Genomic DNA, 17,281 nt, shown 5'->3' with positions numbered 1-17,281 from the left:
CCATCACTGCGCTGAAACTTGGGAACTCTCAATGGGGGAGACCCTCTCAATTGTTCCTAAGCTTGAGAGTTGGAATTTCTCCTTACCCTATATACACCCTCATTCTAATCATGGGCTCCATAACCACAATACAAATTAGATAATGAAGCAACCTGGCCAGAAAATGGAACACTTGACCCTCCAAATTCTTTTAACCTTGACAATTATTGTCAGTGTCTCATTAAGTGGAGTGAAGCCCCTATGTCCAGACCTTTTTCAACCTGTGCAGGTGCCCCTCATCTCTCTCTCTCTCTCTCTCTCTCTCTCTCTCTCTCTCTCTCTCTCTCTCTCCCCCCTCTCTCTTTCTGCCCAATCATCAAATCCTTCTCCTCCCAACTCTTGCTTCAATCCTGCCAAAAACCTTCTCAACTTTTCTCCTCCTCCTCCTTCTGCAGCCACTCCTGGCCAAGCTGAAGCTGCTGTTGAACCACAGCCAGTAAACAACCCTTCCCCCCTCTCTAGATTCCACCTCAAAATCTTAACCCTTCTTTCCTTCCCATGAAGGACCCCCTCCTCATGACCTCAGCCTCTCCTCCCCTTGTGAGAAGTGTCTAGACCAGAGGGGCCCATCTGTGTCCATGTTCCCTTCTCTCTCTCTGTCTCACCTTTCCCAAATTAAACAGTGCCTAGACTGATACTCTAAAAGCTCTGTCTTTTTTTTCTCTCCTGTCTCAGAAATGTCCTCTTGCACTATGCTAATCTCTAGCTTCATAAGCCTGAGGCTACCCTACCACACACTTCATTTCTCAAGCCACTTCTGACATACCCTGCAAACTCCAAATTTTAAAACCTAACCCTGAAACTCTGAAACGTTAGCCTTCAAGATGTTTAATAATAGAAACCTGGAGCTCTCTCAGCAGGAGCAGGAAAAAACAAAAGCCAAGCCTAACTCTAAAAAGTAGGCATGTCAATTACTAACTTTAAGGAAAAAAAAAACCTAAATCCCTGCCTGCTTTGCAAACATTGAAGCCCCTGAAAGTCGGACTACTCTCAAGCTCCAGTCACCATCATCATGCTGACAGAACCATGGGTAACACTCTCAGTCACAGGTAAAAATGTTTCATTCCTTATTCTCCAGACCACTAACCCACTTCTCAGTCTCTATTATGAGAATAAATGGTGTAATCTCTAAGCCCCTGCAAACCCCTCCACTACCTTATGCCCTCCATAGTATACATTTTACTCACTCCTTCTTAATAATTCCAAGATGTCTCAGTCCTATCCTGGGAATTCTTGTTAAAAATTATGTATTTCTGTTTCAATAAAGCATTAACTTAAGTGTTTTTAAGTATTTAGTATTATTCTAACAAGTTTAATCTTAATGGTAATGGTATGTTATAAAATGCTTGCTTAAGAACAGTTTCCATTATTGTTTTAATAACTTAAATGTAAAGGGCATGAGAGACATTTTATTAAAAGGAAAAAGAAAGTAGTTTATTTAAAGATGTGAAACAAAACCTAAAATGAATACAGAAAGTTGCAAAAAGTTTGCAGAAAGGGAAATTTATTTCTGTGGTCAAAGTTAGACAATGGTAAAAACTAGTGATATCACTGCTTAATAATGCCTGGCCCTTCTTAAAAACTGTATGTACCTAAAGAAATTCAACACCCTAATCCCCCAATGAGGGAAGAGGTGTGGAAGCTGCCCTAGAAGTAGCTCCTGATTAAAAGGGAGGGAGGACTGGCCACAAAACAGCACCCTTGGCTTTAGTACCATATGCCAATTAAACATTTTTGCAAAAGAAGAAAAAGGGAAATAGTCAAAAATTCCATATGTCCAACTTTTATAATCCTCTGTCAGGACAGGACCATGAAGGGAGCTTGTAAAATATGTTATCTTAAAGGTAAAATGGAGGCTTGTAAAGTAAGTTATCTTAAAAGTAAAATAAGAAATAAATCCTTTTATCTCATGTAGTCAAATCTCCATAACTTAAAGCATCATAAAGACTCAGGAATAGAAATCCCCTAAACCTAGCCTCTGAGCCCACCAGACCTATATCAAATGGGAATATGGGAAATAAAAGGATCCATGTCCCTTTTTCTATAACAAACAACACAATGTAAGAGAGAATTAGTGAAATTTTCTGAAAACCCCTCCAAATTTGTGGAGGAATTCAAAATCTAGTCTTGACTTATGAGTTTACTTGGGGAAACATTCAAGTTATTCTTTCCTCCTGCTGCACTCCCAAGAAAAAGTGGAGGATCTGGGTGAAGTCCCCCAAAATATGCAAATAAACTGCAAGAGAAACAGCCCACATGGTGTAGGGCTGGGACTGAAGCTGTCCTTAGCACAGACCCTGTCTAGAACTGTCAGGGGGGACAATAAAACCTGAAAGCAAAGAACCACATAATTATTTGCCTAATAGAAGGTAAAAACAAGTCATGTTAAAAACTTACTTTATATGACAGTCAGCCTCAGGATCCCAAACACCTATGAATGTCCTTATAAATACTGCCCTTTCTGTCTTTAATAATCAGGACCAGACTGCAGAGGAGAAGAGAGCAAGATGGGACTGGAATAAGGCAAGTGTGATTTTTAGATTCATTTGTCAACTTGGCCAGGTAATGTCCAGGTGTCTGGTCAAGCAAGCACTGACCTAACCATTACTGCTAGGATATTTGTGGTTGGTTAATAAACCAGGCTTGTTTATTAAATCTTCAGTCAGTTGGCTGCAGCTGTGACTGATTACATCAACAAGGGGTGTGTCTTCTGCAATGAGAGAATTCAGTCAGTTGGATTTACTCCAATCAGTTGAAGACTTTTAACCAAGAAAGTTAGAGGACCTTCACTTCTTCTTCAGCTAGCCAGTGAAGCATTTCCTGAGGAGTTCATTGAACTTCTTCATCAGAGTTGCCAGTTTGCTGCCTGAGGAGTTCAATGAACACCTTCATTGGTATTGCTAGTTTTCTGCTGCCCTACAGAATTTGGAATCATGCATCCCCACAGTTGCGTGAGACACTTTTATAAAATCTTATATTTATAGACATCTCTTGTTGTTTCTGTTTTCCTAGAGAACCCTAACTAATACAGCAAGTTTCATAGCTTTAGCTGTAAATGGTAATTAGCCATCTCAAGGTCACTTGGGGGAAGATGACACCGGGAACCTGTCATCAATGCAGAGACAGGGCACTGGAATGAGAGTGCCCCCAAGGATGAAAGGAGCCCCAAGAATGGAAAACCAAAATATTGGGTCTGAGAGTGCACTGAGCCCCCAAGGCGGGAGTGAGCCTTCTCCAAAAGCCCTGTTGGCCACCCCTGACTAGGACCAAAGGGGCTCAGGGCAAATGGCTCTCTGGATCTCACCAAAGAATATGGAGATCATCAAGCCCCAGGTGTCTCTTGACATGGCAAGTAGGACCATTAATTTTTAATTAATATAGGGAAAAGATGACATTGATGGCATTTTTGAAGCTTCAGCTTCCGTGTGGGACCAAAGGAAGAGATGTTTATTAGGTGCAAGATCTATTTTTTTTTTGTAACACATATAATTTGAATTGTATGGTCAGTTTATTCAAACAACATAATTACATCGAGTGTTGATTGGGGAGTGAGATCTGATTGGTTTGTGCAGGTTAATGTGAAGCCCCAGTACATCCCAGAACAATTCTGGCAGAAAATGAAGATGTATTTGCAAATACATCTTGAGGGACTATGGGAAAATGTGGAAATGTTAAATTTCCCCACCTGGGGAATTGATGTTCTCACAGGCACTGGGAGCTACCAAATTGGAAGGCTGAGCCCTCAACCTTGGGGCTTGTTCTTATGAAATTTGTTACTACAAGGGAAAGGCTATGCCTACTTAAAATTGTACCTAAGAGTCACCCCCAGAGAACCTCTTTTGTTGCTCAGATGTGGCCTCTCTCTCTAACACAACTCTACAGGTAAACTCATTGCCCTCCCCCCTACATGGGACATGACTGCCAGGGGTGTGGAACTCCCTGGCAATGTGGGACATGACTCATGGTGATGAGCTTGGCCCTGGCATTGAAGAGTTGAAAAAACCTTCTTGGACAAAAAGGGAAAAGTGAAATGAAACAAAATAAAGTTTCAGTGGTTGAGAGATCACAAATAGAATCAAGAGGTCATTCTGGAGGTTATTCTTATGCATTATATAGATATTCCTTTTTAGTTTTTAGTGTTTTTGAATAGCTAAAAGGAAATACCTGAAACTGTTGGACCGCAACTCAGTAGCCTTGATTCTTGGAGATGATTGTATAACTATATAGCTTACACTGTGTGACTGTGATTATGAAAACTTTATGGCTCCCACTCCCTTTATACAGTGTGTGGACAGATGAAGAGGAAAATGAGGGCAAAAAGTAAATGAATAATAGGAAGGGATGGGGGATGGGGTGTTTTGGGTGTTCTTTTCCACTTTAACTATTATTCTTATTCTTTTTTGTGTATGGTAATGAAAATGTTCAAAAATTGAATGTGGTGATGAATGCACAACTATATAATGGTGCTGTGAACAATTGTATACAGAGGATTATTGTATGATATGTGAATACACCTCAATAAAATTCAATTATAAAAATGACCTAGGAACACCTCATAGAAGAGATGACACTTCTAAGACTTTTGAATAAGAAAGTAGCATTTGATTTAATAGAGCTTTGGACCAGTTTTTTTTAGAAGCATAATTTATATTGTGAGCTAAATATTCCTGATATTATTTAGAACTTGTAAATAATACTGAAAATTTTGAGTTTTTTTCTGGATATAAACCCCTTAATTATTAAAGAACTGATTGTATTTCAAATTTGGACTCTTCTGACATTTGAAGGTAGAGCTGGATTACACTAAGAAATTTTAAGCATACTGTGAATTAATCTTTTGCTTGTTGTGGGTCTAAAGTATATAAATGCCTGGCTGCATTCCAAACCTAAGCATAAATTTTTCCTTCTTCCATTATGTTGTAGTATCTCTGTCTCTTCTCTCCTTCATGAATACTGTTATTGGAAGACATTATGCATGTTCAAAGAGCTTTGTGAACTTGTTATCAAATTTATTTCTCATTATATGCAGTCTGGATAAGTAAAAGCTATAGGTGGGATGGATAGTATTTTTATTATTTTCCATACTACAGTGACCATATTTTCTGATTGAAGTAAATTTTCTTTGTTGTAGTCATTGATGATACAAGCCCTCAATGGATATGGAAAGTTGTGGAAGGTTTCAGAAACTGAATTTTTTATTCTGTAGTTATTGCTGAATACAAGTTCTGAATGGGTATGGAAAGTTGTAGAAGGTTTATAAAAGTGAATTCTGGGGATTCTGGGAAGATGGCAGCATAGAAAGAAGTGGAAGACTTAGTCTCCCCCAGAACAATTCATAAATGAACAAAAAACCAGTAAATAACCTGGAATAACAGTGGGGAGACAAACGTGACTGTACACTCAACATCCACTGACATGAATTGGGAGGAATGCCCGAGATCACACCATAAAATCTGTAAGTAAAATTGCGGACCCACGCTGAGAACCGAGAACCTAGAGCCGAGAGCCCCTCCCTCACGGAAGCCGCACCGTGCACTTTCTCAGCCCAGCTCCAAGTGAGGTTTTAATATTAACTGCTCAATACAGACAGCAAATCCTCAATAAGCAGACAGAGGCTTTTGGTGACAACTGACCTTGGGAGAATCGCAGGATAGGGAGCCCAGAGGATTGGGTGCTATATCTGGCTGACGGGTGAATCTGGGAGTTTTTCTGTCTCTCGCTCTCTCTCTGTGGAGAAAACCTCAGCTGTTCTCAGCCCACAAGGCATTGCAGTAAAGACAGCCTCATACATTCTGCATTCTGAAACAAGCTGAGAGCCCCGCAGCACAGCCCAGTGGCCCAGGGCTTCCCTTGAGGGACGGCGCACACTGATGACGTAGCACGGCATTCTCTTGGCTGAGGGAGGATCACGGCTGGGAGGGGGGATCAACTCGGAGAACCCAGGGGTGCTATGCCAAGTCCGGTGGTTTGTGGGACACCGAGAGAGAACTGCCCTTCCTCCCTGGCCACCCGTATACATGCCCCACATCCAGGGCGGATGGCTCCAGCAACACACCCAAACTGAATTCTCCAACTGAATACACAAGAATCATTCCCCACACTCCGTGGAAAAAAGATTCAGAACTGACTTGAGGGATACAGGTGACTCACAGATGCCATCTGCTGGTTACTTAGAGAAAGTGTACATCACCAAACTGTGTCTCTGAAAAATTAGATCAATATCTTTTTTTTTTGATACAACTTGAAAGAACCCTATCAAGCAAAACAAATGCCAAGAGGCCAAAAACAACAGAAAATCTTAATGCATATGATAAAACCAGATGATATGGAGAATCCAGCTCCAAATACACAAATCAAGATTTCGGAAGAAACGTTATACCTCGCAAAATTAATTAAAGAACTACAATCAAACAACGGAAACATGGCAAAGGATTTAAAGGACATCAAGAGGACCATGGCCCAGGATATAAGCACCATAAAGAAGACCGTAGAAGAGCATAAAGAAGACATTGCAAGAGTAAATAAAAAAATAGAAGATCTTATGGAAATAAAAGAAACTGTTAGCCAAATTAAAAAGACTCTGGATATTCACAATACAAGACTAGAGGAAGCTGAACAACATCTCAGCGCCCTAGAAACCCACAGAACAGAAAATGAAAGAATAAAAGAAAGAATGGAGAAAAAAATTGAAAAAACCACAATGGATCTCAGGGATATGATAGATAAAATAAAACATCCAAACTTAAGACTCATTGGTGTCCCAGAAGGGGAAGAGAAAGGTAAAGGTCTAGAAAGAGTATTCAAAGAAAGTATTGGGGAAAACTTCCCAAACCTTATACACAATATAAACACACAAAGCATAAATGCCCAGCAAACTCCAAATAGAATAAATCCAAATAAACCCACCCCAAGACATATTCTGATCAGACTCTCAAATACTGAAGAGAAGGAGCAAGTTCTGAAAGCAGCAAGAGAAAAACAATTCACCACATACAAAGGAAACAATATAAAACTAAGTAGTGACTACTCAGTGGCCACTATGGAGGTGAGGAGGCAGTGGCATGACATATTTAAAATTCTGAGAGAGAAAAATTTCCAACCAAGAATACTTTATCCAGCAAAACTCTCCTTCAAATTTGAGGGAGAGCTTAAATGTTTCACAGACAAACAAATGCTGAGAGACTTTGCCAATAAAAGACCTGCCCTACTTCAGATTCTAAAGGAAGCTCTACCAACAGAGAGACAAATAAAGGAGAAAGAGATATAGAGAATTTTAACAGACATATATAGTACCTTACATCCCAAATCACCAGGACACTCATTTTTCTCTAGTGATCACAGATCTTTCTCCAGAAGGGACCATAAGCTGGGACATAAAACAAGCCTCAAGAAATTAAAAAAAAAATTGAATATACTCAAAGAACTTTCTCCAAACACAATGGAATACAAATAGAAGTCAATAATTTTTGAACTATAACTCCACTATTTACTTCCTACATGATAAGAAATACACAAACTCTAGGGACAAATCAGTGGTTTTGAACTCAATGTAAAATATGTAATTTTAGACAACAATATAAAGGTGGGGGGATGAAGGAGTATAGGAACATAGTTTATGTGTCTATTGAAGTGAAGGTGGTATCAAAGAAAAACAAGATTGATAGGGATTTTAAAGGTTAATTTTAAGCCCCACAGTAAACACAAAGAAATTATCAGAGCATATAACCATAGAGATGAAAAGTAGAGTTTGGGTTAAGAGAAATGGGGGAAGGGGCAATGGGGAGTTAATAAATGAGTGTAGGGTTGCTGTTTGAGGTGAAGGGAAAATTCTAGTAATGGATGGTGGGAAAGAGCATAACATCATTCTAAATGTGATTAATCCCACTAATGGAAGGCTAGGGAGGGGGTGGAATGGGAAGATTTAGGCTGTATATATGTTTCCACAATTGAAAAAAGGAAAAAAAAAAAGACAGTCTAACTAGATAACAATTGAATGCTAAGGATGAACTTGGATGGGATTGGAGGGTGGAGGACAGGTGGATCAAAGGGACACAGTTGAGACATAAGGAAAAGGAAATATAGAATGTAAGCATTGTATCATTGTTGAATCTCTTATACTTCTTAGCTGTGCTTAATGGAATTACATAAAAGAATGTTCTTGTTCATGGGAAGTACATACGTGAATTATAGTGTATGTTCAAGGATGTGTGCAGCTAACTCTCATATGTTCAGAAGACAGAGAAATATATGATGGATGATAGATAGGGAGGGAGGGAGGGAGGGAAAGAAATAGTGATGTGACAGCATATTAAAGTTGGTGGATTGAGCTATCGGGGGAGGGGGGTCAGGGTATGATGGAATTCTGTGTGTGGGGTTAGTATTGTTTTTGCAACTATTCATGTAACTTTGAATTTATCTAAAAAAAAAAAGTGAATTCTGTCTGTCATAGTCAATGTTGACCAAAAATTTGATAAGCCTATTTGTAATTCTTTTAAAATGAGCTTTTGTGTAAAACCTCGTATTCATACAAAATTTAAGTATAGTTTGCTCTCTATTAAAATAATGTGGATTATTAGTCTGCTCTTAATGAAAAGTTATAAAAAGTTTCCTTAACCATCTGAGTACTCTGTCTAGAAGACAAAGATTTTATATCAGAATAATATCCCTATTGATGTTTATGTTGACCTTACCATCTTTTATTTCAGAAGACAGGTCTTCTCAGTTTTAAAGGAAAACTGTTACAAAAGAGTTGTTCTTTCTTAAAATATTACATAGGAGGTGTTTGGGAAGTATTACAATAATTAAAATGGATTTTTATCCTTCTGTTAGCTAAATTTGTATGGGTGAAATGTTATTCATATATTTAGAAATGTTATAAATATTCCTAAAGGTTTGGCAATATTCTCCCCATCCATATTATATCCTGATACTGATGTGTATGATGCTAGACAATGGTATGATTGTTGTCTATAATAACTACAATAACTAGATTTTACTTATTCTTAGAAAAAGGTTACAGATCATGGAAACAGCCAGATTTACTTGTCAGTTGCACAGCTTTGCACAGCTTTGCATTAATGCTTCTCTAAAATATGGTCAGCTGTAAGTCAGAACTTCATTTGCAACAAAAAGAGGTTTTAAAAGAGAAGCAATATATAATTTAATATATAAATTATGTCTTACCTGTTAAATGTGTAAAGAGGAATGGTAAATGTGTAAAAGTGAAACAGGACAAAACCTCTGCTATGGTTTGTCAGTATAAGACAACTGTCAAATGTAATTTTTGAAAATAGCATCATTCAGATATGCTTATAAGAAAATTAAGGCTTAGATTATCAGTTCTTACAGCAGTCACATTTTACTCTTAAGCTTTAACTGTTATTTCTAAATTTTGAGGTTTTTTGCTCAAACCTAATAATTCCCTAGCACTTTAGATGTTTGTGTGACACCTGAGACTCAGAGTTAGTGGTCTCCAGCTCTGAGAGTCAGCATTACTCCAAACAACAGTCAAAAAGCTGAAAAAGAAATCAGACTTTGATTGAAGTGTGAACAAAGCTTATCTGGTTAAGACTAAGGTAAATCAGAGGACAGGTAAAAGATAATGTTGTCTGTATTTTAAAACTTTAACTTCTGTGTGAGACCAAAAGAAGAGATGTTTATTTTGTCCAAAATTTAAATTTTTGGTAGCACACTATCTAATTTAACCTGTCTATTCAATTTATTTAAACAACCTAATTCAGCTTTATTTGACCTGGAGCCTAAAATAATGAATAAAATCTTGATAAACTTACCTACCTAGGGAATTCCTGATGTTCTCTTAGGCAATGGGGGCTCTCAGTTTGACGGGCCAAGCCCTTGATCTTGGGGCTTACCTTTGTGAAACTTATTTCTGTAATAGCAAAGCCAAGCCTGCTTATAATTAGTGCCTAATAGTCACCCCAGAAAACCTCTTTTGTTACTCAAATGTGGTCTCTCTAAACAAAACTGCAAATGAACTCACTACTTCCCCCCTACATGGAATATGATTTCTAGGGAAATCAAGTCTAGAGGTCATTCTGGAGGTTACTCTTATGCAAATATCAGCAGATATTACAAACTGCCACAACATGGCAAGCATCAACCAAGAGTGTTCCTAAAAACCCTAAAGGATACTGTAGGCTCTATAAAAGTTTTACTTTTTAAGTTTGTTTTTCAGAGACTTAAAGCCTCCAGATTGTTCTTATGTGCCAGATAAGCTCTGAAATCCAGAAGTACCAGTCTCTCCAAGAACAACAACCAGTTTCATCCCTCTGCCCCCAAATGTCAATGCCCCTTTTTCAGTACAAATAAGTTAGAAGAGTCATCACCCAGATAGCCCTCAAAATTGAGGCAAAATTATCAAATAAGAGGGAGGAGTTGTAATTGAGAAGTTATGATTTAAGGACTAATGATGATTACTGAATCATTATGTAGATATTCTTTTTTACTTTCTGGTATATTAGAGTAGCCAGAGGGAAATAACTGAAACCTAAACTGTAATCCAGCTGCTTTGATCTCTGAAAATGATCGTATCTTGTGCCCTTGTAGTTATAAAAATCTTCTGACTAACCTTCACTTGTACCCATTTTATCCAGTTTTTTTACTTTAAAGTCTTATGATAACTAAAGATAGCCCCTCATGTTTATTAATGAAGGGTCTTGGGTCAACTCAGAACTAACCCACCCTAAGTCCAAAGTCATCTTGATAACTGAAGCTGGATCTAACCAAAATGGGCCTGTCTGACATGCACAGTAGCTTAGACTTTAACCTACATGTCACCTATACCTCTTTATAATACTAAAAATCATGTCTGTCATCATATTAAGGTTGACATTTTCTTACATATATTCTGTGACTAAGCATGTAATCAATCTGTGCATGCTCAATAATTAGATCACCTCTAATTACATCATCTGTGGCCATTTACTGATTATCATAAAACCTGCCCATCTTTTTATACTATAAAACTATCAGAATTATTGCTGTTTGGGGAGACAGATTTTGGAGTGATTGATAGGCCATTTGTTCTCCTGCTTCATGTTTAGCAAAGAAGAAATAGCAAGAGAAATTGCTAAATATCTAGAGATGAATGAAAATAAGGACACAACATATGAAAACTTATGGGATGCAGTGAAGGCAGTATTGAGGGGAAATTTATACCTCTAAATGCATACATTAAAAAGGAAAAAAAGAGCTAAAATCAAAGGATTAATGGAACAACTGAAGAAGCTAGAAAATGAACAGAAAACTAATCCTAAATCAAGCAGAAGAAAAGAAATAAGGATTAAAGCAGAAATAAATGATATAGAGAAAAAAATTAAAACAATAGAGAATAAATAAAATGAAAACTTGGTTCTTTGAGAAGATCAACAAGATTGAAAAGCCCTTAGCTAGACTGACAAATGAAAAAGAGAGAAGACCCAAATAAACAAAATAACAAATGAGAGAGGGGACAATACTGTGGATCCCAAAGAAATTAAAAATATCATAAGGATACTATGAACAACTGTATGCCAACCAACTAGATAATGTAGAGGCAATGGACAACTTTCTAGAAACACATGAACAACCTAGACTGACCAGAAAAGAAACTGAAGACCTCAACAAGCTAATCACAAGCAAAGAGATCCAATCAGTCATCAAAAAGCTTCCCAAAAATAAAAGTCCAGGGCCAGATGGCTTCACAGGGGGATTCTACCAAACTTTCAAGAAAGAACTGACACCAAACTTATGTAAACTCTTTCAGAGCATTGAATAAAATGGAACACTACCTATCGCATTTTATGAAGGTAACATCTCTCTAATACCAAAACCAGGGAGAAAGGAAAACTACAGGCCAATCTCCCTCATGAATATAGACACAGCAGTTCTCAACAAAAATACTTGCAAATTGAATCCAAGGACACATTAAAAAATCATACACCGTGATGAAGTGTGGTTCATTCCAGGCAGGCGGAGAGGATTCAACATAAGAAAATCAATGTAATACAGCACAAAAACAAATTAAAAGGGAAAAATAAAATGATCATCTCAACAGATGCTAAAAAAGCATTTGACAAAATCCAACATCCCTTTTTCATAAAAACACTTCAAAAGGTAGGATTTGAAGGAAACTTCCTCAATATGATAAAGGGCATATTTGAAAAACCCACAGCCAACATAGTACTCAATGTCAAGAGACTGAAAGCTTTCCCTCTAAGATCAGGAATAAGATGAAGATGCCCACTGTCATCACTGTTATTCAGCATTGTGCTAGAAGTGCTAGGCAGAGCAATCCAGCAAGACAAAGAAATAAAAGACATCCAAATTGGAAAGGAAGAAGTAAAATTGTCATTATTTGCAGATGATATGATCTTATATTTGGAGAAACCTGAGAAATTGATGAATAATAAACAAATTTAGCAAAGTAGCAGGATACAAGATTAATGCACATAAGTCAGTAATGTTCCTATACACTAGAAATGAGCTAAGTGAAGAGATACTCAAGAAAGATTCCATTCTCAATAACAACTAAAAAATCAAGTACCTAGGAATAAACTTAACCAAGGATGTAAAAGACTTATCCATAGAAAATTACACAACTTTACTAAAAGAAAAAGAAGGGGACCTAAAATGACAGAAAAATATTCTGTGTTCATGAATAGAATGGCTAAATATCATTAAGATGTCAATTCCACCCAAACTCGTCTACAGATTTAATGCAATTCCAAGCAAAATTCCAATAACCTACTTTGCAGACTTGGAAAAGCTAGCTAATCAAATATATTTGGAAGGGAAAAATGGCTTGAATTGCTAAAAAGATTCTGAAAAGGAAAAATGAGGTGGGAGGACTTACATATCCTGACTTTGAAGCTTACTATAAAGCCACAATAGTCAAAACAGCATGGTATTGGCACAGAGACAGATACATTGATCAGTGGACTTGAATTTAGAATTTGGAAATAGACCCTTAGATCTATTGGTTGACTGATCTTTGATAAGGCCCCCAAAACCACTGAACTGGGACAGAACAGTATTTTCAACAAATGGGGCTGGCACAACTAGATATCCACATCCAAAAGAATGAAAGAGGACCCCTACCTTATACTCTACACAAAAATTAACTCAAAGTGGATCAAAGACCTCAATATAAGAGAAAGTACCATAAAACTCCTAGAAAATAATGTATGGAAACACCTTCAAGACCTTGTATTAGGAGGTCACTTCTTAGTCCTTACACCTAAAGCAAAAACAACAAAAGAAAAAATAGATAAATGGGAACTCCTCAAAATTAAAAGCTTCTACACCTCAAAGGAATTTGTCAAAAAGGTGAAGAAGCAGCCAACTCAGTGGGAAAAAATATTTGGAAACTATATGTCTGATAAATGACTGATATCTTGTGTATTTAAAGGTGTCCTACAACTCAATGACAATAGTTCAAACACCCTGTTCCAGTTTGCTAATGCTGCCTGTTTGCAAAACACCAGAGATGGATTGGCTTTTATAAAGGGGGTTTATTTGGTTACAAAGTTACAGCCTTAAGTCCATAAAGTGTCCAAGATAAGATGTCAGCAATCAGGTACCTTCAATGGAGGATGGCTAATGGCATCCAGAAAACCTGTGTTAGCTGGGAAGGCACGTGTCTGGTGTCTGCTCCAGAGTTCTGGTTTCAAAATGGCCTTCTCCCAGGGTGTTCTGCTCTAGGCTGCAGCTCCTCAAAAACATCACTCTTAGTTGCTCTTGGGGTGTTTGTCCACTCTTAGCTTCTCCAGAGCAAAAGTTTGCTTTCAAAGGCTATCTCCAAAATGTCTCTGTAAGCTGAAGCTTCTCTCTCAGCTCCTGTGCATTCTTCAAAGTGTCCCTCTTGGCTGTAGCAAGCTGGATCCTCTGTCTGAGCTCTAGTAAACAAATCAAGGCCCACGCTGTATGGGCAGGGTCACACTACCATGGAAATTATCTAATCAGAGTTATCACCCACAGTTGGGTGGGGCACATCTCCATGGAAACACTCAATCAAAGAATTACAATCTTATCAACACTAATACATCTGCCCCCAAAAGAGTGCATCAAAGAATATGGCTTTTTCTGGGGGACATAATACATTCAAATCAGCACACACCCCAATTATAAAATGGGCAGAATATATGAAAAGACATTTTTCTGAAGAGGAAATACAAATGGCTAAAAAACACATGAAAAAATGTTTATCTTCACTAGCTATTAGGGAGATGCAAAGCCCACAATCAGATATCATCTCACACCAAGTAGAATGGCTGTCATTAAACAAACAGGAAACTACAAATGCTGGAGGGGATGTAGAGAAATTGGGACACTTATTCATTGTTGATGGGACTGTATAATGGTACAGCCACTCTGCAACTCAGTCTGGCATTTCCTTAGAAAACTAGATATTGAGTTACCCTTCAGTCCAGCAATTTCACTTTTCAGCATATACCCAGAAGATCTGAAAGCAGTGACATGAACAGATATTTGTGCATCAATGTTCATAGCTACATTCACAGTTGCCAAGAGATGGAAACAATCCAAATGTCCTTCAACATGTGAGTGGATAAACAAATGTGGTATACACACATGAAGGAATACTATGAGACAGTAAGAAGGAATGAGATCATGAAACATATGACAACGTGGATGAACCCTGAAGACATAATGCTGAGTGAAATAAGCCAGATACAAAAAGAGAGATATTGTATGTTACCACTAATGTGAATTCTGTGAAAAATGTAAAATAAATATTTTATATTGTAGAATGTAGGGGATCTAGAGAAAGACAGCAACTAGTGAGGGGGGACTGATAATCTAATAAGAAGTTATGTTATGGAGGGTAATCTTAATGTTATGGCAATGCTCAGGAATGACTATGGTTTGTTAATTTTTTGGGGGGAATGGTAGGAACATGTTGGAAGCCATGTAGTTATTTTAGGTCATTTGTTTTTCTTATTCCTTTGGTTATGGTTTGTTAATTTTCTTGGGGTATGGTAGAAACATGTTGGAAGCAATATAATTATTTTTGGTGATTTGTTTTTCTTATTTTTTGTCTTATTTCATTTGAAATGTGTTTTTTGGTTTTTGCTTTTCTGTTTTTTAAATTTTTCAATAAAAAAGTCTAAAAAAAAGTGTGTTGTTTAACTTTCAGATATTTGTGAATCTTCCAGATCTTTGATGATTACTGATTTCTAGTTGTATTCAAAAGTGGTCAGAGAATGTGCTTTGAATAAGTTCAATCTCTTTAAATTTATTGAGGCTTGTTTTATTCCCCAGCGTATGATCTATCCCAGAGAAAGTTCCATGGGCACTAGAGAAGAATGCATATCCTGGTTTTTCCAGTTTGCTAATGCTGCTGTTATGCAAAATACCAGAAATGGATTCACTTTTATAAAGGGGGTTTATTTGTTTACAAATTTACAGTCAGAAGTTCATGAAAATGCCCAGACTAAGACATCAAATATACCTTCACCAAAGGAAGGGCAATGGTGTATGGAAAACCTCCGTTTAGCTGGGAAGCCATGTGGCTGGCATCTTCTTATCCCAGGTTGTGATTCAGCTCCTCCCTCACCCCCTGTGTGTTCACCAAAAATGTTGCTCTTGGGGCATTTGTCCTCTCTTAGCTTCTCTGGAGCAAAGTGTCAGCAAAAGTCTGATTTCAAAAACCATCTCCAAAATGTCTGCTTCAGCTGCAGCACCAAGCTCTTTCTGTCTGAGCTCTTATACAGGACTTCAATGATTAAATCAAGAGTGGCTGGGGCCACACCTTGATGGAAACAATCTAATCAAAGTTATTAACCACAGTTGAGTGTGTCATATCTCCATATAAACAATCTAATCCAAAGATTCCAATGTAATCAGCACTAATGCATGTGCCTGCACAAGACTGCAGTAAAGAACATTGCATGTTGGGGGACAGAATACATCCAAACCAGCACACTGGTTATTTGGGATGTAATGCTCTATATACGTCTGATAAGTTGAATTCATTTATCACATTGTTTTGATTCTCAGTTTCCTTATTGGTCCTCTGTCTGGCTGATCTGTCAGAGAGAATGATGTATTGAAGTCTCCAACAATTATTGTGGAAACATCTATTGCTTCCTTCAGTTTTGTCAATGTTTGCCTCATGTACTTTGGAGCACCTTGATTGAATACATAAACATTTATGATTGTTATTTCTTCTTGTTGAATTGTCCCTTTTACTAGTATATAATATCCTTATTTGTCTCTTATGACATTCTTGCATTTAAAGTCTATTTTGTAAATATTGCTACTCCTGCTTTCTTTTGGTTATAGCTTGCATGGAATATTTTCGTCCATCTTTTCACTTTTAAATTCTTTGCATTGCTGGGTCTAAGATGAATCTCTTGTAAGGAACATATTGATAGTTCATATTTTTTAATCCATTCTGCCAATCCATATCTTTTTTTTTTTTGACAGCTCCTGCCTCAGGTTTATTTGTACAAATAGCACAGGAGGACCCAGCACTGTGCACATGGCAGCCTGGGGGTCACACCAGTCCTTCCATCCTAGGAGAGCTCTACTCAGGAGCCTTTGTGAGGGCCTGGGCACCTTTGGGAGCCTGACTCGGAGTGGTAACCTGAGCTGGAGCTGGAGTCTGGGCCTTGGTTTTATCCTTGGCCTTGGACTTTGGTCAGCAGAGTCTGAGACCCTTGGTGATGCACACACGAGCACGCTTCCCGAGCTTGGGGTGGGCACTGTAGGCCAGGTGATTGAGCTTGCAGCTAGCACTCTTTGGGATCTTGGGCTTGACCTCCTTGGGCTTTATGAGGGCCTTGATGGCCTCTGCATGTGTGCTCATGGCTTTGGCATTGTTGGCCTGCATCTTCTTCAGGCCCTTCTTGTTATGCTTCTTGGAAAAATGCATGTTCCTTAAGAACTGTGGGTCCACCCCCTTAAGTGATTCATATCTTTGTGATCAGGGCTTCTTGATGCTGTTTCTGTGCCATTTCTGGGACTGGTTGTGCGTGGTGTGGTTCTTGGACTTGGCCATGTCTGCACCTTCGCCTGCAGCTCCCAGAGCACCTGGGACCAGAAAAGAAAGGAGATTGGCACTCCATGTCTTTTAACTGGGGAGTTCAATCCATTCATGTTCAATGTTATTACTGTGAAGACAGTTCTCGAATCAGCCATCATATCCTTTAGTTTTTATTTGTTAGATATATTTTTTCCCTCTCTCTTTATTTCCCTTAATGTACCTTTACTAAAAATCTTT

The 17,281-nt window shown here is 38.0% G+C and overlaps 1 pseudogene; it reads right to left on the bottom strand.

Annotated features, from left to right (window-relative positions):
• Positions 1 to 16,476: 16,476 nt before the first annotated feature.
• Positions 16,477 to 17,059, bottom strand: LOC119510910 (annotated as a pseudogene).
• Positions 17,060 to 17,281: the final 222 nt, after the last annotated feature.

This window comes from Choloepus didactylus, chromosome 15 (assembly GCF_015220235.1).
Source record: "Choloepus didactylus isolate mChoDid1 chromosome 15, mChoDid1.pri, whole genome shotgun sequence".
Taxonomy (NCBI): Eukaryota; Metazoa; Chordata; class Mammalia; order Pilosa; family Megalonychidae; genus Choloepus; species Choloepus didactylus.
This window is presented reverse-complemented; position numbering and strand designations above follow the sequence as displayed.